The sequence below is a fragment of the Pteropus alecto genome, unplaced genomic scaffold (genome assembly GCF_000325575.1).
Source record: "Pteropus alecto unplaced genomic scaffold, ASM32557v1 scaffold52, whole genome shotgun sequence".
NCBI lineage: Eukaryota > Metazoa > Chordata > Mammalia > Chiroptera > Pteropodidae > Pteropus > Pteropus alecto.
Genome location: NW_006433941.1, coordinates 4043096 through 4056205, shown reverse-complemented (window position 1 = coordinate 4056205; position 13110 = coordinate 4043096). Strand labels below are relative to the sequence as shown.

General features: G+C 38.2%; 1 protein-coding gene across 1 annotated transcript in view; it reads right to left on the bottom strand.

Moving 5' to 3' along the window:
- LOC102890147 (multidrug and toxin extrusion protein 2) overlaps positions 1–13110 on the bottom strand; it is a 42699-nt gene that overhangs the window by 18235 nt on the left and 11354 nt on the right.

Genomic DNA, 13110 nt, shown 5'->3' with positions numbered 1-13110 from the left:
ATAAAGGAATAAGAAAAAAAAAAAAAAAAACAGCAAACAAAACTCAAAGTGAGTAGAAGAAAGAAAATAATAAAGATCAGAGTGGAAATAAAACAAAATAAAGTCTAGAAAAACGATACAAAATATCAATAAACCAAAAGCTGGTACTTTGTAAGGATAAACAAAATTAATAAACCTTTAAACAGACTCATCAAGAAAAAAGAGAGAAACAAAATAAGTAAAATCAGAAATGAAAGAGGAGAAATAACAATAAACTCCAAAAAATATAAAGATTTACAAGAAAATATTACAAACAATTATATGCCAGCAAATTGGATAATATGGAAAAAAAGAATACATTTCTAGAAACATACAATCTCCAAAGATTGAGTCAAGAAGAAACAGAAAATCGGAATCGACCAATTCTTAACAAAATCAAATCAATAATGAAAAAACTTTCAAAAAACTAAAGTCCTGGACAGAATGGTTTCATAGGTGAATTTTACCAAATATTCAAAGAAGAATTATCACCTATTCTTCTCAAACTATTCCAAAAAATTAAAGAAGAGGGAAGGCTCCCTAACTCCTTTTATGAGGCCACCATTGCCTTGATTCCAAAACTAGGCAAAAACGTTACAAAAAAAGAAAACTATAGGCTGATATCTCTTATGAACATTGATGCAAAAACCCTCAATAAAATATTAGCAAACAGAATTCAGCAATACATTAAAAATATCATACACCATGATTAAGTTGGATTTATTCCTGAGATGCAAGTTTGGTTCAACATCTGCAAATCAATTAATGTGATATACCACATTAACAAATAGAAAGAAAAAAAACCATATGATAATATCAATAGATGCAGAAAAAGCATTTGACAAAATCCAGCATCCATTTATGATAAAAACTCTCAGCAAAGTGGAAATAGAGAGATGCAATGGGGAAAGGCTAAAAGCATTTTCTTTAAGATCAGAAACAAGACAAGGATGCCCACTTTCACCACTCCTCTTCAACATCGTTTTGGAAGTCTTAGCCACAGCAATAAGACAAGAAAGAAAAATAAAAGGCATTCGAATTGGAAAGGAAGAAGTAAAACTCTCGTTATTTGACAACATGATACTATATATAGAGAACCCTAAAGCTTCCACAAAAAATTGTTAGAACTGATCAATGAATTCAGTAAAGTAGCAGATTATAAAGTAAATATTCAGAAGTCAGTGGCATTTTTATACACCAATGTTGAACTTGCAGAAAGAGAAGAAAACAATCCCATTTACAGTTGCGTCGAAAACTATAAAATACCTGGGAATCAAATTAACCCAAAAGGTAGAAGACCTGTTTTCAGAAAATTATAAGTCATCGAAAAGAGAAATTGAAGAAGATACAAATGGATATCTTCATGGGTACCCTGTTCACGGGTAGAAAGAATCAATATTGTTAAAATGGCCATACTACCCAAAGCAATCTATGGATTCAATGCAATCCCTATCAAAATACCAATGGCATTTTTCAGAGAACCAGAACAAATAATCCTAAAATTTATATGGAACCATAAAAAACCTCAAATAGCCATGGCAATCTTGAGAAAGAAGAACAAAGTTGGAGTTATCACACTACATGATATCAAACTATACTACGAGGCTACTGTCATCAAAGCAGTATGGTACTAGCCTAAAAACAGACACATAGATCAATGGAACAGAATAGAGAGCCCAAAAATAAACCCACACCTCTATAGTCATTTAACCTATAATGAAAGAGGCAAGACTATATAATGGAGTAAAGACAGTCTCTTCAATAAATGATATTGGAAAAACTGAACAGACACATGCAAAAAAGAAACTGTATCACCTTATATCGTATACAAGAATAGACCAAAATGGATTAAAGACTTAAATGTAAGACCCAGAACCATAAAACTCCTAGAAGAAAACATAGGCAGTTAACTCTCTGACATTGCTCTTAGTAATATTTTTCTGATATATCTTCTCTGGTAAGAGAAACAAAAGAGACCATTAACAATGGGGCTACATCAAATTAAAAAGTTTTTGCACAGCAAAGCAAACCATCAACAAAATGAAAAGACAACCTACTGAATGGAAGATGATATTTGTCAATGATACATCTGATAAGGGGTTAATATCCAAAATTTATAAAGAACTCATACAACTCAGCACCAATAAAACAAACAATCCAATTAATAAATGGGTAGAGGACCGGAATAAGTATTTCTCCAAAGAGGACGTACAGATGACTAGTAGACATATGAAACAATGCTTAATATCACTAATCAGAGAAATGAAAATTAAAACCACCATGAGCTATCACCTCACACCTGTTAGAACAGCTAACGTCAATAAATCAAAAAACGAGTGTTGGCTAGGATGTGGAAAAAAGGGAACCTTCATGTACTGTTGGTGGGATTAGAAATGGGGATTGACCCAGCAATTGCACTTCTGAGTATTTATCCAAAGAAAACCAAAACAATAATTCGTAAAGATCTATGAACTCCAGCATTCATGGCAGCACAATTTACAGTAGCCAAGATATGGAAGCAACTTAAATGCCCATCAACAGACGGTTTGATAAAGAAATTATGGTTCATATATAATATGGAATATTACTCAGCCATTAAAAAAAAAAATGAAATCCTACCATTTGCAATGACATGGATGAACCTAGAGGTTATTATGCTGAGTGAAATAAGTTGGAGAAAGATAAATACCATATGATTTCACTTATATGTGGAATCTAAGGAACAAAAAGAACAAACTAATCAAAAACAGACTCACAAATATAGTGGACAATTTGGTGACAGACAGAGGGGAGGAGTTTGGGGGACTGGGAGAATGGAGCGAAGGATTAAAGAAGTACAAATTAGTAGTTGATAGTTGGGCACGAGGATGGGGAGCACAGCACAGGCAACACAGTTAGCATTAATATAATGGCTAAGTGGAGGGCCAGGGGAGGGAGGGAGCAATTGGAATCATTTTATGAACAATATAGATGTCTAACCAAAGTACTGTATACTTGAAACTAATTTAAATAAATACATTTATTTTAAAAATTTGTAATTTTCCACTTATCTACAATGAATTATAATTGGATATTTCTGTTAATTGAATATCTTGTTAATATAAAAATTGCAATCATTAGTTTGCAGATTACCACTTTTCTTAAAAGTATAATGCACATCACAACTATATTAAATGTAGATTTACTTTGATAATTTAGAAAACAACTTAGACCCTCTTATTCCTCACTGTATTCATCCTGAACATCTACTGTTACTATACTTCAGATACAATAACAGATTATTGAAGTAATAATATAAGTAAATAATAATAAAAAGTAAAGGTTTAATTTAAACTTTTTTATGCCATTGTTTCTGGTAGAGAAAAAGTCCTTTTTCTTGTCCACTTCACTAGCCCGATCTCTCTCCCTGAGACTCTGTTGGGGTCATGTCACAAGTGTTGTGCATGTTTTAATAGCTCATTCTTTGAATAATGTTAAAGCTAGAATTACAAATGTAACCCCTGCAATTCTTTTTACAAGTTTGAAAATTTATGACTAACTGATTTTTGACAAAGGTGCCAAGAAAATTCACAGGGGGAGAAAATAGCCTTCCTAGAAGAAATCATAGGAGAAAATTTCTGTGACCTTGGTTTAGGCCAAAAGTTCTATACAACAGCAAATCATAAGCCACAAAAGAAAAGAAATTGAGAAATTAGACTACATTAGAATTGCAGACTTCTGCAGCTTTTGTCAAAAGAGACCAGTAAGAAAATGAAAGACAAGCTACAGGCTGGGCTTATATATATATATATCTGATAAAGGACTTGTATGTAGAACATATAAAGAATTCTTGTAGTTCAGTAATAAGAAGATAAATGTTACGGGTTGAATTGTGTCCCTGAAAAAAATGTTAAAATTCCATTCTCAGTACTTGTAATGTGACCTTACTTGGAAACAGGGTCTTTCCAGATTGATCAAGTTGAGATGAGGCTATCAGGGTGGGCCCTAACTCAGAATGACTGGAGTCCTTGTAAAAAAGAGAAATTTGAACACAGAGACAGACTTGCACAGAGGGAAGATGATGGAAAGAGACAGAAGGAGAAGACAGCCATCTGCAAGTCAAAGAATTCCTGAGGATGCCAGAAGCCAGGGGAGAGGCCTGGAACAGGTCCTTCCCTAGTGCCATCAGAGGAAGCACAGTGCTGCTGACATCTTGATTTAGGACTTCTGATCTCCAGAACTGTGAGACAATATATTGTTATTTTAACTCACTCAGGTTTTGGTACTTTGTTACAGCAGCCTTAACAAGCTAATACGACAAACGGTCCAATTTTTCAAATGGATGAAAGACTTGAATAGACATTTAACTGAAGAAGACATACAAATAGATAATAAACACACAAAAAGGGGCTCAACATTAGTCATTAATCATTAGAGAAATGCACATTAAACCACAATGAGACACTAGTACAGACCTTCTAGGATAGCTATAATAAAAGTGAGAAATAATCCCAGAAAGTTATTCTGTGGATATCTACAAACTGATTCTAGAGTTAAAGTGAAAAAGCAAAAGACCCATAGCCAACACAATATTAAAGGAGAATAATGTCAGAGGACTGACTACCCAACTTTAAGACTTAACTATAAAACTACAATAATCAAGACAATGTGGTATTGGTAAAAGAATAGACAAATAGATCCATGAAACAGAATGGAGATCTTAGAAATAGATCCATACAAATAGTCAACAAATCTTTGACGAAGGAGCAAAGGCAATTCAATGAAGAGATTTTTTTTTTCTAGATACAGTTCTGGGACAACTAGACATCCACATGCAAAAAGAATGAATACAGATGCCCCTCGACTTATAATGGGGTTATGTCTCAAACCCATCATAAGTTAAAAATATAAGTCGAAAATATACTAAATACACATAAACTACCAAACATCATAGCTTAGCCCAGCCTACCTTTAACATGCTCAGAGCACTTACATTAGCCTAGAGTTGGGCAAAATCATCTAACACAAAGCCATATATAATAAAGTGTTGAATATTTCATGTAATTTATTATACGTATCACTTTCACACCATTGTAAAGTCAAAAAATCATTAAGTCGAACCATCATTAAGTTAAGGACCATCTGTATAGATATGAATCTTTCACCTTTCACAAAAAGTAAAATGGATCATGCACCCAAATGCAAAATGAAAAACTATAAAACTCCCAGGAGATAATATAGAAGAAAATCTAGGTGACCTTGGATTTGATGATGACTTTTTAGATATAATACCAAAAGCACAATCCATGAAAGAAAAAACATTGATAAGTTGGACTTCATTAAAAACATCTGCTCTATGAAAGACATGGTTAAAAAAATGAAAAGAAAAGCCACAGACTGGGAGAAAAATCTTTGAGAAACACATATCTGATAAAGGATTGGTATTCAAAATATACAAAAGCTTTAGAACGATAATAAAAAAAACAACCCAATTTTAAAATGGGCAAAAGATTTGAACAGACATCTCACTAAAGAAGATATACTGATGACAAATAAGTATACGAAAAGATGCTTTACATCACATGTCCTCAGAGAATTGTGAATTAAAACAACAATGAGACACCACTACATACCTAGTAGAATAGCTAAAGTCTCAAACACTGACAACACCAAAAGCTGATGAGGGTTTGGAGCAGCGAGAACTCTCACTTCTGATGGGAATGCAAAATGGTTAGACAATTGGGCAATTTCTTACACAGCTAAACATAATAGTACCATCATCCTCCCAGATGGTTTTTATGGAAAGAGTTGAAAACCTTGTCAACACAAAAACCTGCACGAGAATGTTTAGCTTTATTCATAATTGCCAAAACTTAGAAGCAACTGAAATGTATTTCAATAGCTGAATGGATACAGACAATGAAGTATTAATGCTAAAAAGAAATGAGCTATTAAGCTATGAAAAGGCAAGGAGGAACTTTAAATGCATGTTACTAAGTGAAAAAAGCCAATCTTAAAATGCTACATACTGTATAATTTCAACTATAAGACATCTGGAGAAGGCAAAACTACAGAGACAAAAAACTACAGTGATTGCCAAGGGTTAGGGGTTGGAGGACACAGGGATAGAGGAGGAATGAATAGGTAATACACAGATAATTTTTATGGCAGTGAAATTATTCCTATTCTATAATGGTTGATATGTGTCATTATACATTTGTCAAACCCCGTAGAATGTACAACACCAAGAGAGAACCTTAATGTATCAATATTCTTTCATCAGTTTAACAAATGTGCCACACTAATACAATATGTAAATCATAGAGGAAACTTAGGGTAGGGAGGAGATTTATGGTCTTAAAGAGATTATCGCAGGCCGAAAATGAAGTCAATCATGCTAAAAGCCCATGATACCAAACTTAGATTTAATGCCTGATCTAATTCCAGTTGCCAGCTCTCTCACAAGCATGGTCTTAATCAAGCAGTCTGATCTCACACCAGCAAGGTAATCTGTTACATGGCCCTCTCCATCCCCCAAAGGAAAAAGAGGCAATAGGCATAAATGCTTCCAGGTCTGGGCCTGGCTGTGAGAGCAGGGGTTGACCACAAAGCAGGCTCCAGGAAATTTGGGGGCGGGGGGTGACGGAAAGGTTCTAAAACTGTATTGTAGTGATTGTACAACTTTAAATTTATTTAAAATGGTTAAATTACGCACTTAAAAAGCATGAATTGTCTGGTATATAAATTATAACTCAATAAAGTATAAAAAAATAAAAATAAGTTCATGTAAAACGTAAATTAAGAACAATCTAAATATAGCCAGGAGGAGAGATGACAGAATGAAAATACACAAGCTATAAGGCCCTTTACAATTGCTAGTTTTAAATTTGCTTCCAAGTTCCTTGGTAGCCAAAGTGAACAGAGAAGTGCTGCCCACTTAATTCTTCGAGAACTGCAAGGCTGTTCCCAACTAGTGTTAGCGATCGGTAGAAAAAAATAGTGTCCTTAACAATATCCTATGACAAAAGCAATAATAGATTCTGATATAGGGAAGAGGCATGAGAACTAAATATTAAACCAGGTTATATTCAGAGCCTACAATGTGCTGATCAGCCCTATAGCCAGACCACGAGGAACCTACAGAACAAAGGAAGATTCCCAGCAAGCTTTCACACTGCATCCCCATACCATCAAAGGAACATAAGGAATAAAAGTCTTTAAACTGTAATTCATAGAAAGTAAGAATGTCATACAAACTGAATTCCTCGAACACTCAGGATCTCTCTCTGTCTCTGAGGGGAGACCACACTCTGTCTGTGGAGCGTTATTTCTTCTCTAATAAACTTTTCTTTTGTTTCTAACTCTGGTGTGGGCGTGAATTCTTTACTGTGAACAGTCAAAGACCCTCCCTTTCTCTCGATGAAGGACGTGAGTCTCTCCTTGAGGGAATTCACTCTGTCCTGCATCATCTTTCCTGGAGGCCACAAAGGGATCAAAGGACATAAACCTGGTTCACCCAAGTATGGCATGACTCCCCTCTTTAATTTTAGATGGTGGCTTGGGATCTTTTCGAGGTCAGCCCTCTGACAGAGCAGGAGTCCATCAATCTCGTCTGTCTTTCCTTCTACTCTTCCTCTACTTTCCTTGAAACTTGGTGCTTCCCATAAGAATTTCAAAGAAGACCTGCTGTGGGACCACCTCACCCAGACTCCATATTAAGACTGCACAGCACCTTTCGAACACTACAGGACGGGTGAGTCCCAGGGAGTCTTCTGTCTCTTCCTTTTGGTACCTTGCTTTCATTCTCACTGGGGGATTGCTACTGGAGAAGCAGTGGGCTGTGGCAGCTCACCAGGGCTAACTCCTCCATCCTGCCCCTTAATCTTTACCTCAACGCCGCCCATCTCTGTGGGAACTCATAACCAGGAGAGGCAGGGATAGGCTAGCTGCCCAGGCTAAACTCTCCAAACTTGTCCCCTATCTGTCCTATCGCTCATTTCTTGATTGGCTCTGGGATGCTGGAGCCATCTCCAGAGAAAGCCCTAATCATTTGGATTTGGGCTTGGCTGCCACCCTACCCTGTTGGGTTGTCTCTGCCTTCCTTCTCAATGGCATTACGGTAGCTTCTCCGCCCCAAGGGCTAGCTATCCTTCTTTATTTCTCTCTCTCCACCCTGGACTCTTTACAATTCTTAACTTAGCCCTTCGTCCCCAGCAGTGCAGGACTAACAAAGTAGCTCTTTCCGGGGGAGCTAGCCTTTGTTTACCCTTCCTACCCCCTCTACTCCTTTTCTATTTGAGGCAACTGACTCTCTCACTCTGGACTTTTCTCAGATTATCCACCTGGTGGCTACTTCTGACTTCTTCACCTATATTGGAGTTGCTGAACCCCCTGCTTTCTTTGCAGGGAGGAACATTGCTGTCTCTGCTGGGGAAGCCAAAGACACCCGACTCTAGTCTCCCCCGGACTCAGGACTTTCTGGTTTCCTGAGTTCCCCTCTGACTTTTGCCCTTCCCTGTTCAAGTGCTTCCTATCTTATACTCTAGGCGGCCACTGTCGGGGCCCATTTTCCAGGAGACATTCATTCCTTACTATCATTTTACTACTCTTCTCCATTTGGGCCCCACTCTCCAACTCATAGTCCTCTCCTTCCATTGAATTGTCTGGATAATCTGCTTAAGAAAGAGAGGGCCTAGGTTTCGCCCTCAGCTAGGCTAGGACTTCAGAGCCTAGAGTTCTGGTCTGTTCTCTCAGTGGATTTTGGTCCTTACTCCTGACCCAAAACATCTTAAGCTAGCCAGGTGGTCAGACCTCTGTCGAGCTGATCCCTTTCTTCTCATAGACAGTCACATTCCTACTTTTCCCTGCCTGGTCAAGCACCTTTCCTGTCGCCTTCTCTATCCAGGGGCTCGATGGCCCCCACAGGTTGGCCCTATTGTATTATATCTGTAACTTCTTAGGGTCCTAACCCCTCCTCACCAGCCTGGCTTTCTAAGAGTTCTAGGCACCTGGCGGATCCTTTCCTTCCTTAAAGCACAGGGTTGTTGGCAGGCAGACCGTCAACATCACCTCACAGTCAGGACCCACAGGTCCGGTCTCTTCCAGACACACAATAATGATAGAAGGGGACCAAGCATTCCCGAAGACTCTCTGCTGGGACAGCTCTTAAACAATTAGAACCAATTCAAACAGGACAATCTTTAGAAGAAAAAAAACAACAACAACTCATATTTTTCTACAATTTAGAAACTTGGCAAATTTAAGAGTCTTATAAGGTTTTTCTAACTCTCAGTAACTTTCAAGGGCATGCAGATAACCAGAAATAGAAAAAGAGCCACTACTGCCTGAGGCTGTGGTAACTGAAGGGAAAAAAGGGGCACTTTGAAAACCACGAGCAGCTAGTTTCACGAGCCACACTTCTCCGCTGCCTTTTTTCCAACCTCTTAAAACTGTCAAGGGCAAATGTAAAATCTTGAGTCCTCTACAATTATTGGTAATTCTGTTTATGTGCATGATCTCTGATATCTATGTTTGTCTGTGTTTTATGTATAATATGGTGTTTTTGCCTGCAGATGGTATTAGCAGTTTAAAATATTTAATAGGCTTGAAAAAAATTAAATGCTTATATACGTTAAATAAGTAATGTCTTATACCTTATTTAAAAATATGTTTCTAAAAAACTGTAAATATATTGCCAAAATAAACCTATATGTCTAGAGGTTACAAAGTATATTTATAAATTTGCCAATCCAAAGAATGCTAATTGCTTACTTTTTAGCTCCCACTAGAAATTGAGGTTTCTAAGAGTTAAGAATTCTAATTATGATGGAAAAGAAAATTTATATTTTGGTAATCGCAGGTATAAGGTATGGAGATATATTTCGAAGAAAATTAAAGAAAAGTAGTTTGTTCTAAAGTTGGTTATTTCTAAATGAGCTAAGAAGAGGCAAACTAAAAGGGATGAAGATAGTTGTGGAAGGTTTATAAAGATAAATCTTGAGAGGAAATTTTATATATGGTTAAGCTAAACATGATTGGAATAAACATAATTAAGTAAATATATTTAAATATCAAAAGTAAGCTAATGCAAAATTAGACTTGGGTTTTCACTCTCTGTTAAATAAGTGTTTCTTGGACTGTTGGTCTGCTACTGACATCATGGAAAAGTTTTCTGAGTAGAAAGCAAGGATTTTGTGCTTCATCAAAATAATTTTCTGTGTTTTATGTTGTCTTAACCAGGTCGTTGGTTACTTAAAAAAAAAAAAAAATCTAAATCTCCACAATAGTAAAAACTAAGTTTTGCTAATAATTATGTGAACATCTATATTTCAGGCCTGCTAGGGTTCATGTGCCCTTCTCAATGTCAGTATAAGCCAGTGTAAAGAATGATTTGGCCGTTTCTACCAATAACCCAGATAAGTTTAGGGATGAATTCATTAAGCTTGGCCTGACCTTTTCTCCAACCTGGCAGGATGTGATAGTAATTCTGACTCATGATTGCATCCATGCTGAAAAGGCTCAGATCCTAGGGAAGGCCAGGGAATTTGCTACCTATCAAGCAGCTAATGAGGCAGTCCCAGAGCACAATCCCCAGTGGAACTGTGAAGATAGGAGAGATCAGCTAAAGATGGGTCACTTTCTTAAGTGCATATTGGAAGAAATAAAAAAAAGATGCCAAACTAAGCCAGCGACTTATATTAAGGTAAAAGAAATTACTCAGAAAAAGGACGAGAATCCAACCATATATCTTAACCAGCTCTCTAAGGCTTTTAGAAAATATACTAACAGACCCCAAGTCTGATGAGGGCCAGACACTCCTGGCTATGCATTCCATAACTCAGGCTGTGGCAAATATTCAAAGGAAGCTCCAAATTTGGAAGCTGGAAGCCAAATCCCACAAGCTGCCTTGGTGTCAGAGGTCTTTAAGGTGTTCAGTAACCAGGACTAGGCAGAGGAGGAAAAGAAAGGAGAAAAGGTGCAAAGTTTAGCTGACATAATGCAGGGACCATCTCGAGGTGATCTTAGGCAATAAAAGCCTTTCAGGCCAGGAAGGCCTCAATCTTGGTCGACGTCGACAGGACTGGGGCACAACCAACACACATGCTGCAGAAAGGAAGGGCACTGGAAAGGTGTGTCCATTCAGCCCTGGAAAGGGGTGAACCTCCTAAGCCCTCTCCCCTCATGGCTAGCTTCTCAAATAAGAGAGCCACCTCCTACAACTGAGAAGACCCAAGCATTCACTGGCTCTTGTCCTAGAGAGATCCACTGCCATCTACTACAACAGTGGAGTCTCACTCAGGTCACCCTTGGCATGGCAGGTAGGAAAACTGAATTTTCACTAGATGCTAGAGCTGTCTACTCTGTTGGAGTAGATGGCCTTAGGTCACCTCCTACCCTCCAGGTGGCATAAGAAACAAACGAAGACGGGAGGTGGGATGGATAACCTTGGGACACCCGTCTCCAGGATAAGGCTACAGGTCTTTCCGTTGACCTTGGTTCAGTTTGGCTAGTCATAATACCATTAAAATATCACCTGCATTGCAAGTACCATGTCTCCAGGCACTCCCTACCATCCCCAAGAAAACAAAAGCCCGCAATTCAGACAGCTCGGGGTAAACTCTTTCTCAAACTCTTTCTCTGTGTTTGCCATCACTTTTCTCTTCAATGTGTAGTTTTGCTTTAATAAAACTTGTGCTTTCCTGCTGGCTGTTTGTCCAGTTCTTGAATTCTTTCTCAGGGCATAAGACAAGAATCTGGTCACCAGAGTTCTAGGTTAGTGTCCCCCTTTGGACTCCCACCCCATCTAGCTCTCCAGCATCCTTCCTAAGAAAATTAGCACCAGGTGGCAGTCAGTGTAGGCCGTTACTTCTCCAGGGCAGCCAATTAATACCAAGCCAATTAAAATAAAACTTAGGCCATAACCCTACAAGTACCAGCATCCCTTAAAATCAGAGGCCTTTCGAAGAGTTCAACCCCATCTTTAAAAAGTTCCTAAAGCAGCGATTGATTAAACCCTGTCAGTCCCCCTGTAATCTTGCCTGGGAAGAAGTCAAACTGGGAACAACAATTTGTCCAAGATCTCAGAGCAGTTAGCAGTAGTTGTTCCCATTTATCCCATGGTTCCCAACCCATATACCCTCCTCGCTCAGATTCTGGGGAGCACTCAGTATTTTATACTGTTTCAGATTTAAAGGATGCCTTTTCCTGTAGACTGTCACACCCTGATTCCACCTATCTTTCTGCTTTTAAGTGACAGATCCTGAGACCCAAGAGGCCACAATGCACCTGGACTGTGTTGCCCCAGGGGTTTTGTGACAGCCCTCATCTTCTCAGAGACCTTAAACTTAAAAATGATGACTTACTTATTGCGAGTGTAAGTAACGCAGTGGGTAGGCCTGCTCTTTACTTTTGCAACCACCTTCATCCAACGCAGCTTCTGCCATTTCACATAGCCTCCTCCCCCAGGGTAGGAAACCCTTTGTCCTTTTGGCTTTTAGAGAAAGAAAGGGCTATCACTCCTGCTCCAGCCTTATACCATGAAGCTTTCTTGGCTTTCTCTGTCAGCCACCTTGTCTGGACGGCTCTCACGATCACCTCCCACCCCGCGTTAATACCAGAAATTCCTTTGCTATAAAATGACCCCACTATATAGGACTCCATTAAAGGGTACCTATCAAATATCACTTGGCTCCTTCCCCTCCTAGGACCTCTGGTAACTATCTTACTTTTATTACTTTTCAGTCTCTATCTCTTTAATCTTGTATCTTCCAGACTTCTACAATTCCACATAAAGATGATGGCTATGCAAGGCTTCCAACTACTGAATTACTTCCAATTACTGAAACAACTCCTACATTCTATGCCTCTAAGGCCCTTAAGAACGGACTTTTAGAGATTTTCATTCCCAACAGGCAGGGACTACAGCTCTATCTCAGCTTTGAAGAAGTTACAGAACACAGATGTTCATCCCTCGACATCCCCTTAAGAATAAGAGAATACTATCTCTGAAGTGGGAATGATAAGGGAAGAGACATGAAAACTAAATATTAAATCAGGTTGTATTCAGAGCCTACAATGTGCTGATCATCCCTACAGCCAAACAACAAGGAACCT